Source organism: Budorcas taxicolor, chromosome 3, assembly GCF_023091745.1.
Source record: "Budorcas taxicolor isolate Tak-1 chromosome 3, Takin1.1, whole genome shotgun sequence".
NCBI classification, from domain to species: Eukaryota; Metazoa; Chordata; class Mammalia; order Artiodactyla; family Bovidae; genus Budorcas; species Budorcas taxicolor.
In genome coordinates, this window is record NC_068912.1 from 17,186,973 (window position 1) to 17,206,335 (window position 19,363).

The window sequence follows — 19,363 nt, forward strand, 5'->3', positions numbered from 1 at the left end:
TGCATCGAACCTGGACTGGCGATTCGCTTCACATATGATATTATACAGGTTTCAATGCCATTCTCCCAAATCATCCCACCCTCTCCCTTTCCCACAGAGTCCAAAAAATTGTTCTATACATCTGTGTCTCTTTTGCTGTCTCTCATATACAGGGTTATCATTATCACCTTTCTAAATTCCATATATATGCGTTAGTATACTGTATTGGTGTTTTTCTTTCTGGCTTGCTTCACTCTGTATAATAGGCTCCAGTTTCATCCACCTCATTAGAACTGATTCGAATGTATTCTTTTTAATGGCTGAGTAATACTCCATTGTGTATATGTACCACAGCTTTCTTATCCATTCATCTGCTGATGGACATCTAGGTTGTTTCCATGTCCCACTCTCCAGTATTCTTGCTTGGGAAATCCCATGGACAGAGGAGCCTGGCGGGCTATAGTCCACGGGGTCACAAGGAGTCGGATACAACTGAGCACGTGCATACACACACACACACACACACAGACACACACACACAGAGTATTTGTTGAACAAGTGAACTTCCATGTGGATGACTCACACTACATGAAATTGACCAAGTCCAACAAAAAACTCTTGGTTCTCCCTGGTGATCCATGTCCTCAACCCCACCTCCCATGTTAATGGTGCTATCACCTGCACATGCTCAAGTCAAATCCAGAAGTCTTCCTGGGTTCTTTCTTACATCTTACTCACCATACCTAATTGATAGGCAAGTTCTTTTATTTAAAAATAAATCTCAAAATATTTACTTCTTTCTCTCTATAATGCCCTTCCCATCACCTCATTTTTTAATTAAAAATTAAAAAAAATGCTTTTGGCCATGTGACATGCAGGATCTTAGTTCCTTGACCAGGGATCAAACCCGTGCCCCATGCAATAAAAGTACAGAGTCTTAACCACTGAACCACCACCCTTCCCATCATTTCAAAGCCATCACTATCTCCCTGTCACTGCAAGGGCCAGTCTTCTCCGCTTCCCACAAATCCTGCTTCAATTCATTCTTGAAATAACTGCCAAGGTCATCTTTTCTCCTTCTAAAGGAATGCCCATGACCCATATCCATCAGTAGCAGCAACAAGAACAATAAATTAAGCAGCAAGTTACAGAGAAGAAAGAAAAAAAATTAATCACTATCCCACTGTCCAGAAATAAGCTTTAACCATTTGTTGAATACCATTTGGCGCTCTCTCCATCAGTACAGACAGCTAGAAAGACTGACAGATAGATTACAGAAGAAAAAGTTACAAAAATGGGAACACAGTCCATGTTATTTATAATAAAAGAAGCTATTTTAAGTTTTGCTTGTAGATAAAAGGGACAAGTAGCAGAGGGAAAATGAACAAATTACTGAATTTCAGCTAAGTTATTTTTCATCATAAGAAATACTAACATGTAAAAGAGTCAGAGATTAAAAAAACAATTGCTCATCACCTACCAGAAGGATGAGGAAAACAGTATATTTATGCTTCCTTCCATTTCCCCTCTCCCAATCTACCAACTGCTGAGAGTTATATTAGTTAATTTCAAACTGTTGACGTATACAATATTTACATTCTGTTTTTGGTACCACGATTTCCAAGGCAAGTTTAGTTTTAGTTCTATGAATTCAGCACTCACAAACAGACCTTTTAGCCTGGCTTCATTTCAGCATCCTTTATGTGAGTAATTATTTGGTTGATTGGATTTCAAAAGGCTCTTGGCTTCTGTATTTCCTGAGTTCTTTCAGCTTGAGACTTGCTGCTTGGCAGGGCATAAAATTCTCAGGTCCTACATTCTTTTTCTCTGTACCCTGTAGACATGGCTCCTCCACTTGCTGCCGATGCGAGTTCCAAGGGAAAAATCTCAGGCTAAACAACTTTTTATACCTTGTCTATGGCTTACTTTCCCTTCATGGACGCTCTCTCCTTTCATTTTCTTTTTCTACTCTTTAAATGATGAAATATTTCATGTATATAGAAAAGTACAGAAAATAGCACAGCATCCAATCATAATCTTTTCTGAATTTAAACATTAAAAAATATTTGCTTTAGGTCCCTTAAAACAATCAAAACTTACAGATCTAGGTGAAGGCCTCCACGTGCAATCCTTTATTGCACTGACCTTCTCCACAGCTGTAGCCAGTGTTGAGGAGGAAGAAATTTTCCTCTGCCCTCCTAGGTTCTCCTGGCTGGTCTAAGAATTGAATTGACATGAGACCAATTCACAGGAGAAAATCAAACAACAGTTTAATAATACGTGTATGTGGGAGAGACCCAGGAAAACCGCATATTAGTATCTCACCAGAATGGGCAAAACCCTCACTTTGAGTAACATCTTCAACCAAAGACAAAAGAGGAATTTGGGGGCAGTGGTTTGGAACTTCAGAGGGAAGGAAGATAATTCAGAGATAGAAAAGCAAATATTTGGTAAATAAATGTTTGCTGGGCCATGAGGAGACAATGGGACATGAGTGGACTCTGATCTTGCCCTACCACACCTAGCCTAGATTCTCTGCAGATAACTTTGGTGATAGCTTTGTTTTGGCTTTTATCTAAATTCTTTAGGTGGCACACTGGGTAGGAATCCACCTGCCAGTACAGGGGGACATGGATTAGATCCTTGGTTCCGGAAGATTCCACATGCTGTGGAGCAACTAAGCCCACGCGCCACAACCGCTGAATCTCTGTGCCGAAACCACTGAAGCCCAGGAGCCTAAAGCCTGTTCTCTGCAACAGGAAAAGCCACTCAGCGCGAAGCCAGGGCGCTGCAAGGAAGAGTAGCACCCCTCTGTCCTCGCTCCCCCATCGCTGCTGGCTGCAGCCAGAGAAAACCCATGCAAGGCCACAGATATCCAGCTCAACCAAAAAAAAAACAACAACAAAAACACACATATAGTTTCGGCAGCTAAGGGGGAGGTAAAAAGGTGCAAACAGCTGGTTCATTAGAAAAAACCCTGATGCTGGGAAAACATTGAAGGCAAAAGGAGAAGAGGGTGGCACAGGATGAGATGGTTAGATAGCATCACTGACTCAATGGACAGGAATTTTGAACAAACTAAAGGAGATAGTTGGAAAAGGCAATGGCACCCCACTCCAGCACTTTTGCCTGGAAAATCCCATGGATGGAGGAGCCTGGTGGGCTGCAGTCCATGGAGTCGCTAAGAGTTGGACATGACTGAGTGACTTCACTTTTACTTTTCACTTTCATGCATTGGAGGAGAAAATGGCAACCCACTCCAGTGTTCTTGCCTGGAGAATCCCAGGGACAGCGAAGCCTGGTGGCCTCCTGTCTATGGGGGTCTCACAGAGTCGGACATGACTGAAGTGACCTAGCAGCAGCAGCAAAGGAGATAGTGGAGGAAAGAGGAGCCTGGCATGCTGCAGATCATGGGATCTCGAGTTGAACACGTCCTAGTGACTGAAGAACAGCAACAAAAAAGAAAGACTTTCTGAATCTTATGTTTCTTAAAATTAAATGAATCTTCAAGCCAAAGGGACTCATTTTGGGGTGGCAAAGTTTGCTCTCATACATCACCATCCCCAATTCTGTGTTTACGATTCTCCTGGTTAAAAAAGATAATTTTGATCACATATATACATATTCCTAAGCAATATGTTATTTAGTATTGCATGTTCTTGCACTGTAAGTAAATAGTACTGTAAGGCAGAGAGTCTTTTGCAACTTCCTCTCTTGTTTCATCCATATTGACGGAGTTGATTTGTTTTCATTACTGTATCATATTTCATTGTTTAAATATGCTCTAATTTATTTCTCTATACTGTTGATGAACACTAGGGCCCTTTTAATTTTTTTCTATTTCTTTTAAAACTATTTTATTACCTATTAATTAAAATTTTTGTTGTATTACAATAAGGAAACATAATTATAACCTGTGTAATAATGATTCTTTGGAACCTATTGAGACTTCTTTGGCATCCTAGAGTTTATTCAATATTACAGGATCCACGTGTGTTTATTTTCTTTTTGTTGAGTGTAGGATTTTATATATACATATAGACTAATAGCGGAGAAGGCACTGGCACCCCACTCCAGCACTCTTACCTGGAAAATATCATGGTTGGAGGACCTGGTGGGCTGCAGTCCATGGGGTCGCTAAGAGTCAGACACGACTGAGAGACTTCACTTTCACGTTTCACTTTCATGCATTGGAGAAAGAAATGGCAACCACTCCAGTGTTCTTGCCTGGAGAATCCCAGGGACGGGGGAGCCTAGTGGGCTGCCGTCTATGGGGTTGCACAGAGTCGGACACGACTGAAGCAACTTAGCAGCAGCAGCAGCAGCAGCAGCAGCAGCATAGACGAATAGTATATTTACCAATAACATCATTCAGCCATTTTATATCTGTTTATTTTTTGTCTCCTTAATCAGTTTCCGAGAAGAGTGTATTACAATTTCTAACCATAATTTTTGTTTATTTCTTCCAGAAGTTTTGTTAGCTGTTGCTTTATATAGTTTGGGGTGATATTACTGGTGTTTGTATGTTCATGATGTTGGTATTTTCTTGTATTATGTTCCTCTTGTTTCTTATATTTTTTCAACTTGAATTCTCTTTTATCACACATCAAAATTACTCCCCTGATAGTTCTTTAAAAAACCAGCAAGTGTTTATGTATTTATTTGGCTGCAGTCAGTCTTAGTTGCAGGATGTTGGATCTAGCTCCCTGACGGGGTGGAGCCTGGGCACCCTGCATTGGGAGCGCAGAGTCTTAGCCGTTGGACCACCAGAGAAGTGCCCCTGGTATTTCTTATGCTTTATATTTACCTGGTATATTTTCACCTGTGTTTTTTTTTTAATTTTGTTGTTCAGTCACTAAGTCGTGTCTGACTCTGCAGCCCCATGAAGTGCGGCATGGCCGGCTTCCCTGTCCTTTACTATCTCCCGGAGTTGGCGCAAACTCATGTCCATTGAATTGGTGATGCCATCCAACCATCTCATCCTCTGTCCTCCCCCTTCTCCACCTGCCCTCAATCTATCCCAGCATCAAGGTTTTTTCCAATGAGTCAGCTCTTCGCATCAGGTGACCAAAGTATTGGAACTTTAGCTTCAGCATCAGTCCTTCCAAAGAATATTTGGGGTTGATTTCCTTTAAGATTGACTGGTTTGATCTCCTTGCTGTCCAAGGGACTCTGAAGCATCTTCTCCAGCATCACATTCTGTTTTTTTAAAAATTTATTTAAAATATTTTAAATTTAATGTTTTTTTTAACACAAAAACATTTTGTATTGGGGTATAGCCAATTAACATTGTTGTGGTAATTTCAAGTGAACAGCAATGGGACTCAGCTATATATATATATATATATACACATGTAAATATTTAAAACATTTCTTTTAAATGTTTCTCTTGTATGCAACATATTGCTGAAAATAATTTTAAACCCAATCTGAGAATCTTTTAAGAAGTGTGTTTCTTTTGTTCATCTTTATTACAGACACTGGAATTTCCCTGATGGCTCAGATGGTAAAGAGTCTGCCCACAGTGCAGGAGACTCAGGTTCGATCCCTGGGTCGGGGAGATTCCCTGGAGAAGGGCATGGCAACCCACTCCAGTATTCTTGCCTGGAGAATTCCGTGGACAGGGGAGCCTGGCGGGCTACAGTCCATGGGGTCTCAAAGAGTCATACGGGACTGAGCTGATAACACACATTACAGATATCTATATAGTATTAAGACTTATTCTGCCATTTTATTTTGATTTTTCATATAGTGTGCTCTTTCAGTCATTCTCCCCCCCATCTTTTTTTCTTTCTTGCTTTCCAATGGATAAAGCCAACTTTCTTCTTATATTTCAAAAGTTATACCTTCTATGTTTAAAAAATGACTCTGTGGGAGCAGGAGAGGGTGGGATGATTTGGGAGAATGGCATGGAAACACGTATAATATCATATAAGAAATGAATCACCAGTCCAGGTTCGATACAGGATCCTTAGGGCTGGTGCACTGGGATGACCTGGAGGGATGGTACGGGGAGGGAGGTGGGAGGGGCGTTCAGGATGGGGAACACGTGTATGCCCGTGGCGGATTCATGTTGATGTGTGGCAGAACCAATACAATATTGTAAAGTAGTTAGCCTCTAATTAAAATAAATAAATTTAAATTAAAAAAATGTTGTGATTGCTTTAACTTAACCCCATGTTCCTCCTTGGAATATTTCAAAGTGTATAATTCATTTTATATTTCCATTAACAGGATAAGTACTTTTTCACACCCTCGTATTCTTTTAGTCTTGCCCTTTCCTCTCTCTCTCATCCCATCATCTTGACAGTCCCTGAAATTCAGGTTGATTCTTCTTTTGCTTAAGTCCCCAATCAAATGCTAGCTGTCTTGTCCTTCAAGTGCTTTCCCTCAGGCTGATAATAAAATTTTGTGCCAAGTCCATTTTCTTTTTCTTTTTGCAAATATAACATGTAACAGCTGGAGATTCTTCTCTCCAACTAACCATTTCATTCTCTCTCTCCCCATGGCCCTTTGGCCTTTTAAAATATCATATTTTATTTTATTTTTTTGCCACTACACAGCTTGCGGGATCTTAGTTCCCTGGAGTTGTCCCCTTTCCCTCCTCTCCCCTGAAGTGGAATCACAGAATTCTAACCACTGGCCTGCACTGAGGATATTTTTTAATACCCTCACATTTGATTGACTATTTGGCTCTTTGCAAGATTTCTTTGAATATTTTAAAACATTGTGGGAACCTGCTAGAAAGCACAGGAAGCTCACCTGACACTCTGTGATGACCCAGATGGGTGGGAAGGAAGTCCAAGAGGGAGGGGATATATGTACACATATAGCTGATTCACTTCATTGCATAGCAGAAGCTAACACAACATTGTAAAGCAATTATATTCCAATAAAAAAGAAAACTAGGAAAAAAATTGCTATTTTGTCTTCTTGCATTTAGTGTTTCTGTTGAGGAGTCTGATGTCACTTTGATTTTGGTTCCTTTGTATTTCTTTTGAAGATATTTAGAATTTTGTCTGATTTGAAGTTCTTAAATTTCCATATGAGTTTGAATGTGTTTCCCTCCTCCCCCCTCTTAGTTACCCCAGTTACCACTTAGCAAATGTGTTCAACCTGAGACCTTTCACCTTTCTCTAATTCTCAGAAATCTATTACCATATTTCTTCAGCTATATCTGCCCCCTTTTCTTCTTCCGCTCTTTGGGGAATCCTATTATCCTGATCTCACACTTTTTATGTCATTTAGCATCTTTTGAAATATTCTGTCTCTTTAATCTTTTCTTCTGCCCTCTGGGAGACTTTATTTTCTTGGGTTCCAAAATCACTGCAGATGGTGACTATAGCCATAAAATTAAAAGATGCTTGTTCCTTGGAAGAAAAGCTATGATGAACCTAAACACCATATTAAAAAGCAGAGACATTACTTTCCTGACAAAGGTCCGTATAGCCAAAGCTATGGTTTTTCCAGTAGTCATGGATGGATGTGAGTTGGACCATAAAGAAGGCTGGGCTCCAAAGAGTTGATGCTTTTGAACTGTGGTGTTGGAGAAGACTCTTGAGAGTCCCTTGGACCGCAAGGAGATTCAAACAGTCAATCCTGAAGGAGATCAGTCCTGAATATCCATTTGAAGGACTGATGCTGAAGCTGAAACTCCAATACTTTGGCTAACTGATGAGAAGAACGGACTCACTGGAAAAGACCCTGATGCTGGGAAAGATTGAGGGCAGGAGGAGAAGGGGACGACAGAGGATGAGATGGTTGGATGGCATCACAGACTCAATGAACATGAGTTTGAGCAAGCTCCGGGAGTTGGTGATGGACAGGGAAGCCTGGCATGCTGCAGTCCATGGGGTTGCAAAGAGCTGGACACAACTGAGCATCTGAACTGAACTGAACTGGGAGATTCTTCAGCCTGATCTCCCTGTTCACCCATTTGTTCTCCAGCTGTGTCTATCCTTTATTTTTTCCCAATGTTGTGCTTTTAATGTCAATGAATATGTCTTTCATATTTGATATGTCTACTCAGTTCTTTTTTTATGGCTTCTTGTTTTTTATTTCTATCATGTGTTCTTTATATTTTGAGGATATTTATTATCTTATTTTAACTTCTTGGTTCATCAAGTTCAACATTTCTGCTCCAAACGGTTTAGGTTGCTCTTTTTTCTATGTCATTATAATAGTTAATCACTTCAGGTTCTGATTATTTTGGCTTGCAAGTATATGTTTCCTGGGCTGGAGTGGGATTTGTTCTCAGTTACTGTGTCTGCTGATGGTGTTTGGCCCCTCAGCCAAAGACACCAGAGAACTAGGGTCACTATTTTCTTTGCAGCCCCTCTACTAGGCAGCATTGTGGGGAGGGACATACCTCCAAACTTTAACTTAAAACTCTGGGAAGAGACAGTCTCTTTCATCCTCCAGCTCTGGGGATTTACAGAAGGAGGAGGCTTGGCTGCCTTAGGTCATCCCACACCTATTTTCATCAGCTTCTTATCTTGACAGGGCTTTTATATTGTCCTGTTTGTAGTCAGCTGTCAAGAGTTCTTGTCTTTCCATGGAGGGAGGCGATCATCTTGTTATTCTTTTTCTAATCCTTAGACCTTAAGGAAAATGGCCATAATCTTCAATTTAATGTTGAGTAAGGTGGTAATAGTGGGAATTCTTTCCTTGTTCTTGGCTTTTATAAGAATAATTTAAAGCATTCATTTACTATTGAGAATGAAATTGCAGTAGGTTTTTGATAGATGCTCTTTGTTAGTTAAAATATTTCTTTCCATTCTTAGATCACTAAGAGTTTTTATTATGAATGGGTATTGAATTTATTCTAGCATTTGTTGAAATAATCATATAATTTTAATTTTTAACTTGTTAATGAGGTGACTTACATTAATACAGTTAAAACCATCTCTGCATTCATGGCATTGACCCAACTTAATCATGATGCATTTTTCCTAACTGTAATGCTGGATTCCATTTGCTAATAGTTTATTTAGGATTCTGCATCTGTAAGCATAATTGAGATTGATTTCTAATTTTCCTGTCTCATATGGTACATTTCTGCTGTTAGCATCTAGGGTGATCTACTTAGTCCACAGATTTGGCTGTGTAACGAATACCAAAAATAGCAGAGGCAAGGAGGAGGCAGAAATTGACTTCTTTATCTTGTACTATCTGGAGATTTGTGGTGTAGGGCTGGTTTGGTGGTTCTGCTCAGCTGTCTCTGGTTTGTATGGTTCCAATGGGCCATCTTTATTTTAAGCAGCAGTGAGGGAACGACGGCATGTTCTCTGCCATTAAGGGCATGAATCAGAACTTACACATATCAAACAAACAAACAAACAAAAGTTGCATATATCACTTTTACTGGCCGGAGTTGGGACCAAATCCAGGTTCAGCTCAGAAGTCAATGTTTGAGAGACAAGGGTTGATGGGAAAAGACAGACGCTTTATTCAGGATGTTGGCAACCTGGGAAGATGGATGAGTGTTACCAAAACCATCTCTCAGCTGCCAGTTAGATGGAAAAGGGTTTTATAGGGGGAAAACTGGGACCTTTCAGGGTGTGCAGGCAGGGGCTACATGCAGACCAGCACAGTCAGCTCTGACCAGCCTCTCAGAACTGGCCATGCAGTGACCTGGTCAGTATCATCTGTAATCTACAGCTCCAGGGTTGATTTGTCCATATTCCCTTGAGGCCCATTTCTGATGTTAGGCAAGCTGTAGATATCAGTACTGCTCAAGATGGAGCAGCTTATATCAAGGCTACAGTTTGGTCATCATGCAGCTAGCCTTTTCCTTCTGGTGATGGTTTTAGTTTTTCACAAAACAACTCAGGAATTTGTGTTGGACACTGGTTTCCATGTCTTTCAGGAGAAGCTAGGATTTCTGGGACTGCCAGATGGCTGACCTGTTGTTTAAATTATTACTAGTTCTCCTGGCCCAGCTTCTATCTTTTGTTATTATATATTCACATTCTTTCAATCCTTGACTCTTGAGCTGGCTTTTTTGTGACTCATGGAATGCCTGGGAGACCAAAGGTTTTCTATGAAGAAGTAGCAAGTGGAGGGCATGGATGGTGGGGTGGGGTTTGCCCCGGAAAGGCCCCACAGTTTCCCGCTCTGTTTCATCACTTTTATCTACTTCTCTTGGCCAGAGCCTAGTCATGTAGCAAGGAGGACTGGGGACTGTGGCCTTTACTTGAACTTAAGAGTGTTCTTTTGCTACAAGAGAAAAGAGGAGAATAGGTAATGCGACAACTAGCAGTCTTTACCTCAAAGACTATTTTGTATCTGCCTCATAAAGTAAGCTAGGCACTATTTTCTCTTTTTGTGTTTTCTGGAAATATAAGTTTTGTATAACTTTTTGTATAACTTTTTTTTCTTGGCTATTTGGTGAATGTCGGCAAAAATCATCAGGATCTGTTTTATTTTAAATTTTTATCTTTGTTGTGTGGATTTATGCTAGTAATTAATTTCTTTAATAGTTGCAGGGCTTTAGTCTTCTTAGTCCATGTTGATGAGTTTTATTTATATATATATATTTCTCCCCTGCAAAACTGCCTCTTTTATGTAATTTTTCAAATGTCACTCTCAGTTTTATCCAGGGAAATCTTGGTTAATCTGTTTTAAGAGTTTGGGCCTTCAAAATTATTTTGCTTTTATTGAGTACCCCAGGCTATTACCAGTTTAGCACCACTTTTTATGCTAACTTTTTATTTCCAGATTTTCTGAACCATGCCAGCCCCATAAACTAAAATCCCAAATCCACACAAAGGCAAACCCAAGGTTAAAATTTCTCTAGGAAAACTATTTTTCCCCATCCAGAGTCCAGGTCAAGCTATAGGAGCTTCTTTGTAATCTCATTTTGCTGGTGGGACATTTTCCTTTCAGGCCATTCTTTCACTAAGGAAGCAGTCCTTTGAGGGTCTTGCTTCGTGTAAGGGGCTTTCCAATTCCCAGCTACTTCCAGATAAAAGACTCATTTCTTCTCAACTGGTCACTAAAAACTGAAGCCCTTTGTTTCTGAGACTAGAAACCACCCCTTCCCAAGGACAGCTGGAGCATTAACTCACTCTCACTCCTTAGTGTTTAGTTTCTCCTTTGCTTTGGGCCTCTGAAAATTTCCTTTCTTGTGAGCTTAGCTATGAATTACAAAAAGCACAAATGTTACATCTCAATCAGAGGGAAATAGAAGTCTAATTCCTTTTTACTTCTTCCTTTTTTAAATTGAAGTATAGTTAATTTACAGTGTTATGTTAGTTTCAAGTGTCAGCAGCGATCAGTTATACATACACTTTCCGCATATTCTTTTTCAGATTCTTTACCATCAATATAGTTCTTTGTGCCATGCAGTAGGTCTTTGCTGTTTACTTCTTTTGTATATAGTAGTGTGTATACACTTATTTGAGATTTTTCTTGTTTCCCGAGGTAAGATTATATTGCTATAAACTTCTCTCTCACAACTGCTTTTGCTGTGCCCGTGGATTTTGGATTGCTGTGCTTTCATTGTCATTTGCCTCTATTTACTTTTTGATTGCCTCTGATTTCTTCAGAGGTCCATTGGTTATTTGGTAACATATTGTTTAGCCTCTACCTACTTGTGTTCTTTCCAGTTTTTTTTCCCCTGTAATTGATCTCTAAGCTCATAACCTTGTGCTTGGAAAAGATGCTTGATATCATTTCAATTTTCTTGAATTTACCGAGGCTTGATTTGCGGCCCAATATGTGATCTATCCTGGAAAATATTCCCTATGCACTGAGGAAAGAGTGTATTCTGCTGCTTTTGGATGGAATGTTCTATAAGTAACGCGAATATGTTAATCCCAACCTCTTAATTTATCATTTCCCCATCCCCTTTGGTAACCATAAGTTTGTTTTCTAGGTCTGAGTCTATTTCTCTTTTGTAAATAAGTTCACTTACATCATTTTAAAATTTTATTAAACATTTTTGATTAATTAGTTAATTTTTTGGCCTCACTGTGCAGCATGTGGGATCTCAGTTCCCAAACGTGGGACTGAAGCCATCCGCCCTGCATTGGAAGCTCAGAGTCTTAACTCCTGGACTGTCAAGGAAGTCCCTGAATCGTTTTTTGAGATTCCACATATTAAGTGATACCATATGATATTTGTTGTTGTCTGACTTACTTCGCTCAGTTTAATAATCGCTGGTCCGTCCGTATTGCTGTATACTCCGCCATTTTTCATCGAGAGTGCCCCAGGGTCATGTTTAAGAATGAAGTTAGACTATGCCATCCTATTACTTAAAATCCTTCCCCGGTGTCCTATTGTACTTAGAATAAAACTCGTAACTCCTTACACTGGCCAACAAGGCTCCGCATGACTTGACCCCCTTCTGACTTCTGCAGCTCCATCTTGCGCTAATCTCTCCCTTGCCATCCATGCCCCATCCACACTGGCCTTCGTTTGCTTCTCTCACACCCCAAATCCCCTCCCATCTCTGGGCCAATGCCTGGAATGCTCATCCTCCCTCCCTTTGGGGGAACTCCTCCTCCCTCAGGAGGCCTTTCCTGACCACCCTGCCCAGGTGATGCTTCTCTCTCATTGCGCCCATTGGTTTTCATGCATAGCTCTTACTACAACTTGTAATTTACGTTTACTTGCTGTCACCCTCACTTGATTACATGCCCCACCAGTGTAAGGAATGTGTCTGGTTTTTTTTCACCAATGTATCCCCAGGGCCTGCTGCAATGTTACTACCTAATTAACATTTGTTGAGTGTATGAATGAGTGTATGAATGAGTGTATGAAATGGAAAGCTGTACCCTTGAGAGCCATACTGAGGAGTTTACTTATTTATTAAAAAAAAAAACAAAAACTTTTTATTTTATATTGGAGTACAGCAAATTCACAATGTTTTGAGAGTTTTAGGTGCACAGCAAAGCAATTCAGCTGCACATATACTTGTATCCATTCTCCCCCAAATTCCCCTCCTATTGAGGCTGCCACATACATTGAACAGATTTTCCTATGCTACACAGTGGGTCTTTGTTGATTATCCATTTTCAATGCAGCAGTGTGTACATGTAGGTCCCAAACTCCCTAACTATCCCTTCTCCCCTCCTCCTTCCCTGTTAACCGTAGGATTGTTCTCTAAGTCTGTGAGTCTGTTTCTGTTTTGTAAATAAGTTCATTTATATAATTTCTTCATACGCACTGAAGAGTTTAAATGATGTGGTGGTCAGTGAAGAGATCTAGAAGTTTCTTGAATAAGTGAGGGATAGAATGGATAGCTATGGTCAGAATGAATGAAGGGAGGGGCTGTGATCCAGGAAGAGACAGGTCAGGAGGTTGCTCTCCCAGGGCAGCTGGGGTGAGGCTGTAGCTACAGGCACAGAGAGGAAGAGGTGGCCAGGTGAGGTTCCCAGGAATACCCGGCAGCACTCGCTCTGTGCTCAGTGAGGACCTGGGCTGGTGGGGCTGCCTGGCTGGGTCTGGGGTTTCTACAGAAGAAGGCAGAGTGATGCCCATTAGATGACCAGGGGATTGGTGACAGCCTGAGACTCTCAGGGGAGGGTGGGGCGGCCTGAATGCAGATTCACACTCTTTCAAGTTGGTAAAGGATCTGCCTGCTGTGCAGGAGACCCGGGTTTGATTCCTGGATCAGGAAGATACCCTGGAGAAGGAAATAGCCACCCACTCCAGTACTCTTGCCTGGAGAATCCCATGGACCGAGGAGCCTGGCGGGCTACAGTCCATGGGGGTCACAAGAGTCGGACACGACTGAGTGCCTAAACCACCACCAAAGTGAAAGGATGATGATGCTGTGAGAAAGAGGGGGAGAAAGAAAGGAGATGGAGGGAAGCAAGAAAGGGGGAAAGGGTCGAACACTAATGTCAGCCACCAGCAGAGAGAGGGAGGAGAGCCAACCAGGGAAGTGGCTGGAGACGAAACCTCGGGTGAAGGGGAGGCAGGGAGTGCGGGTGATTGAGGAGTGGTGCTCTGCAGCCAGGCCAACCTGCGTTTCAGTCCTGGCTCTATGCTTAATCCCCTGAGCTTCTGTTTCCTGATCTATTAATCACAGACATTCCCCACATTACAGGGTGGTTGGGAGGATTAAATTAGATAATGTAGGTAGAGTGCTTGAAACAATGTTTACACAGAGTAAACACTCAGTATGTTCCAGTTTCTCCCCTCCTGCTTGACTGCTGCCCTCTTTCTGCTTTAGAAGCAGATGTTTATCAAGCCAGAAGCTGGGCAGGTTTAAAAAGTCTTTATTACTTAACTCAAGGATGAGCTTGTTCTGAGACACTAATTCTTGTGAATTCTTATGACTGTGTGATGAACGCAAACATTCCAGAAACCAGCTCGATTTCTTACCAGAAGGAAGGTTTCTGTGAGAATCCAAATAAAGACCAGAGGTTGGTTGTTGAATAAACAGCCGGGAGAACTAGAGGTAGATGCCCTTAACATCCTGAGTAACCTGGGATGATGACGTCTGTGTCTCCCTTCATGTAGGGGATCAATTTCCTTACCCATGACATGGGGTTTGGGGAGGCATTGAACCAGATCAGGCCCAGTTGTCACCAAGCTGCTATACGTGAAGCTGATCCTAGATGTTTTACCAATTATTTGGACAAAATATGATCATTTCCAAGCTAGGAGAATGAATGAAGGAAACGAGCAGACTTTCCTCAATTTTAAGATTTTCTTTATTATTTTTATATTCAGTTCAGCTCACTTCAGTTCAGTTGCTCAATCGTGTCCGACTCTTTGCAACCCCATGAATCGCAGCATGCCAGATGGACAGCATCCCTGTCCGTCACCAACTCCTGGAGTTCACCCAAATTCATGTCCATCGAGTCGGTGATGCCATCCAGCCATCTCATCCTCTGTCGTCCCCTTCTCCTCCTGCCCCCAATCCCTCCCAGCATCAGGGTCTTTTCCAATGAGTCAACTCTTCGCATGAGGTGGCCAAAGTATTGGAGTTTCAGCCTCAGCATCAGTCCTTCCAATGAACACCCAGGCCTTCTCCTTTAGAATGGGCCAGTTGAATCTCCGTGCAGTCCAAGGGACTCTCAAGAGTCTTCTCCAACACCACAGTTCAGAAGCATCAATTCTTCGGCGCTCAGCCTTCTTCACAGTCCAACTCTCACATCCATACATGACCACTGGAAAAACCATAGCCTTGACTAGACAGACCTTTGTTGGCAAAGTAATGTCTCTGCTTTCGAATATGCTATCTAGGTTGGTCATAACTTTCTTTCCAAGGAGTAAGTGTCTTTTAATTTCATGGCTGCAATCACCATCTGCAGTGATTTTGGATTCCCAAAAAATAAAGTTAGCCACTGTTTCCACTGTTTCCCCATCTATTTGCCATGAAGTGATGGGACCGGATGCCATGATCTTAGTTTTATATTAAAAAGTGTTAATACCTGATACTGTGGGTGCATGCTCAGTCATGTCTGACTCTTCCCTCCAGGCTCCTCTGTCCGTGGGGATTCTCCAGGCAAGAATACTGGAGTGGGTTGCCATTTCCTTCTCCAGGGGATCTTTGTGACCCAGGGATCAAACCCGCGTCTTCTGTGTCTCCCTCATTGACAGGCGGGTTGAGCCACCTGGGAAATCCCTGAGATTAGCAGAAGACAAGATAAGGGCTAAAAAAAATGTATGAATGTTGACGGGGAAACTAAAAGCAGACTATGGTCCTTGAGTTTCAGTGGATGTGTGGGGCTTGATCCTGGCTTCATGCTGTTGACGTGTCAGACGACCCCACCTGGGCAATGATGTTGTGTCTCACTGTATATCCTGGTTTCTGCTTCTACTGCTGTATGTAATAGCGTTCACTGAGTGCTCACTGGGTCTCTACCTGTGTTATCTCGTTTGATCTGTGTGGTAGATGATAGTGTCCTCATGTTACAGAAGTGATGGGAACCTCCAGACTCCCAGCGGGGGTTAAGTCGTGAGTGTAGTGACTGCGGTAACTTGCTTCCTCCATTTGGAAAGAGATTTTTGATGGTAGGCTGGGTACCTTACCCACGCTGGCCATTTATAACACCCTGCGTCCCTGGAAGCAGGGATTGGTCAACAGCTGAGTACGTGAGCCAAGTGGGGCCAATCAAGGCTCTTCCTGGGATGTGTGAACCCTGGGTTTACGAAGCTGGAACAGTCTGTGGCTACATTCCTTGATATATAGAGAGACCTTGTTACAGTGAGAGTGAAGCTAACATGCAGAGACAGTGATGAGAGAAGGATGGACAAATAGAGGGATGGTCTTAAGTTCTGCGTCCTGGGGCTGTGGTTCATTGACCTGTGAATTATCACAGTGACCTTACCAGTTATGTAACACAGTATATCCCCCTTTTTCTTCAGTGAGCTTGCCTTGAATTGCCATCTCTTCTGGCTGAAAGATCTTGATCAATGGAGCTAGAATACAGTGGAGTTAAGAGTCAATCTCAGACTCCAGTGTCTTAACTTCTTTGCTACAACCATTTCCTAGTACTATACGTTGGTCTCTTAGAACATCTCTCTTTAAACCACTTCCTCATGAGCAATACCCTATGGTTTTAAAAATCACTACTCACCTTCCTGAGTTACCTTTCTTTTTCTGAAACTGCCTTTAGCTCCTTTCTGAGAGTTGGGAAGTTCCTAGATTTATCAGAGGACGGCAGAATGCATCTCTCAAGCTGAGTGTTTCTGGGAAGAATGTTAATCACTCCCCTTTGTGTTGATTCCGGTTGGCACCAGTTTCACCAAGTGATATTTTCCATCTGTGGCCCCATCTTCTAGCAAATGGCAGAACTCCACTTCAGACCTCAGTCTGTCTGACACCCAGGCCTGAGTGCTTGCCAGCAGGACAGCCAGAATCTAGGCCCCTGAGTCAGGCATCGGACGTTAGCAACTTACAGGCCCCTGTACTCTGACCTTGTAAGGAGCTGCGGGCCAGAGAGGCAAGTCCAGCAGTGTGGGGGAATGGCCCAGAAGGCGCCTGTGCCCCTGGGAGCCCTCTCTCATGAGGACACAAATGAGGGTGAGGGCGGCTGGAGGTGGGTGGGTGCAAAGAGTGGTTTGTTCCTGGCCAGACCCCTGAGGAATGACCCTGCTTAAAAGATGTAGATGGCAGTAGAAGGGCCAAGAAGGAGGAGACCTAAGTACTGGGGTTTCTGAGGGTACTAATTGTTCACACTCCTCTCCTTTTTGAGTTTGGAGAAAATGGACCAGAGAATATAATTTAGAACGGGAGCCCAAAGCCCTTTAAGTTCCTTTCCTGCTGCTTCTTGACTTGACCTTCCCCATCTCATCACAGAGGGCAGCTGTCCTCCTGCCCCTGCCCATGGGGTTAGTGTGGTCACCAGGGAGGTGAGGACAGGATAGGGCTGGCTGGTGGAGAAAGAGAGCAGCAGGCTGGGAGCGTGGCCTCTTCTATCAGAGCCGGGAGGTGTGGACGGGCCCCTCCCTCTGAAGGGCCCTTCTGAGGGGTGGGGTTGTTAAGTCACCCCCTCCCCCAAACTGGCGTTGGTAAGAAGGCTGCTTCCTGTGACACTGGAGACAGCTGGATTTGTAGGATGGTAGAAAGTCAGCTTTTATTTGTTTATTTGCCTGCACCTTGCAGCTTATAGTATCTTAGTTCCCTGACCAGGGATCAAACCCAGGCCCCTGGCAGCAAGCGTGCTGAGTCCTAAACAGTGGACCCCCAGGGAATTCCTGCGGGTCAGCTCTGAGAAGGTTCAGGGATGGGGGTAGGGGATTTAGAGTCTTAGAAATGTGGGGTCAAAGGGAGGAGAAAGGGTGGCGGCAACGAGGGACTGTGCTTGTGCCTCCTTCTGGCCATTCACGGGACACTCACTCCGTGTCAAACACCGGGGATCCCAGGAGTCGGCCCAGCATCCAGGTCCCAGCAGCCTGATCGAGTTGGGGAAGACACATAAAGAAATGGCCACGACGACACATAAAATGTGCGGTTACAGGGCGATTGGCAACGGGCTGCAGAAGTGCGTAGGAGGGACACCTAACTTAACCCAACACCCCGCTCTGCTGGTGTGCACATGAACACACATGTACATTCATGTGTTCTAGTATGTGAGGAGGCTGGGGAGTAGATCCAGGGATGCTGCACAGAGGAGTTGATCTTTGAGCTAAATTTAAAGGGTGAGTAGGAAGAACTACACAAAAAAGATCTTCATGACCCAGATAACCACGACGGTGTGATCACTCACCCACAGCCAGACATCCTGGAGTGTGAAGTCAAATGGGCCTTAGGAAGCATCACTACAAACAAAGCTAGTGAAGGTGATGGAATTCCAGTTGGGCTATTTCAAATCCAAAAAGAAGATGCTGTGAAAATGCTGCACTCAATACATCAGCAAATTTGGAAAACTCAGCGGTGGCCACAGGACTGGAAAAGGTTTTCATTCCAGTCCCGAACAAAGGCAATGCCAAAGAATGTTCAAGTTACCGCACAGTTGCGCTCATCTCACACGCTAGCAAAGAAATGCTCAAAATTCTCCAGCCAGGGTTCAACAGCACATGAACTGTGAACTTGCAGATGTTCAAGCTGGATTTATAAAAGGCAGAGGAACCAGAGATCAAACTGCCAACATCTGTTGGATTATCGAAAGACAGTTGCAGAAAAATACCTACTTCTGCTTTATTGACTATGCCAAAGCCTTTGACTGGGTGGATCACAACAAACTGGAAAATTGTTCAAGAAACAGGTTCAAGTACCAGATCACCTTAACTACTGCCTGAGAAATCTGTATGCAGGTCAAGAAGCAACAGTTAGAACTGGATATGAAACAACAGACTGGTTCCAAGTCTGGAAAGGAGTATGTCAAGGCTGTATATTGTCACCATGTTTATTTAATTTATATGCAGAATACATCATGCGAAATGCTGGGCTGGAAGAAGCACAAGCTGGAATCAAGATGGCCAGGAGAAATATCAATAACCTCAGATATGCAGATGACACCACCCTTATGCAGAAAGCGAAGAAGAACTAAAGAGCCTCTTGATAAAAGTGAAAGAGGAGAGTGAAAAAGTTGGCTTAAAACTCAACATTCAGAAAACTAGGATCATGACATCTGGTCCCATCACCTCATGGCAAATAGATGGGGAAACAGAGGAAACAGTGTTAGACTTTATTTTTTTGGGCTCCAAAATCACTGTAGATGGTGACTGTAGCCATGAAATTAAAAGACTCTTACTCCTTGGAAGGAAAGCTATGACCAACCTAGACAGCATATTAAAAAGCAGAGACATTACTTTGCCAACATAAGTTTATCTAGTTAAAACCATGGTTTTTCCAGTAGTCATGTATGGATGTGAGAGTTGGACTATAAAGAAAGCTGAGCGCCGAAGAATTGATGCTTCTGAACTGTGGTGTTGGAGAAGACTAAAGGAGATCAGTCCTGAATATTCATTGGAAGGACTG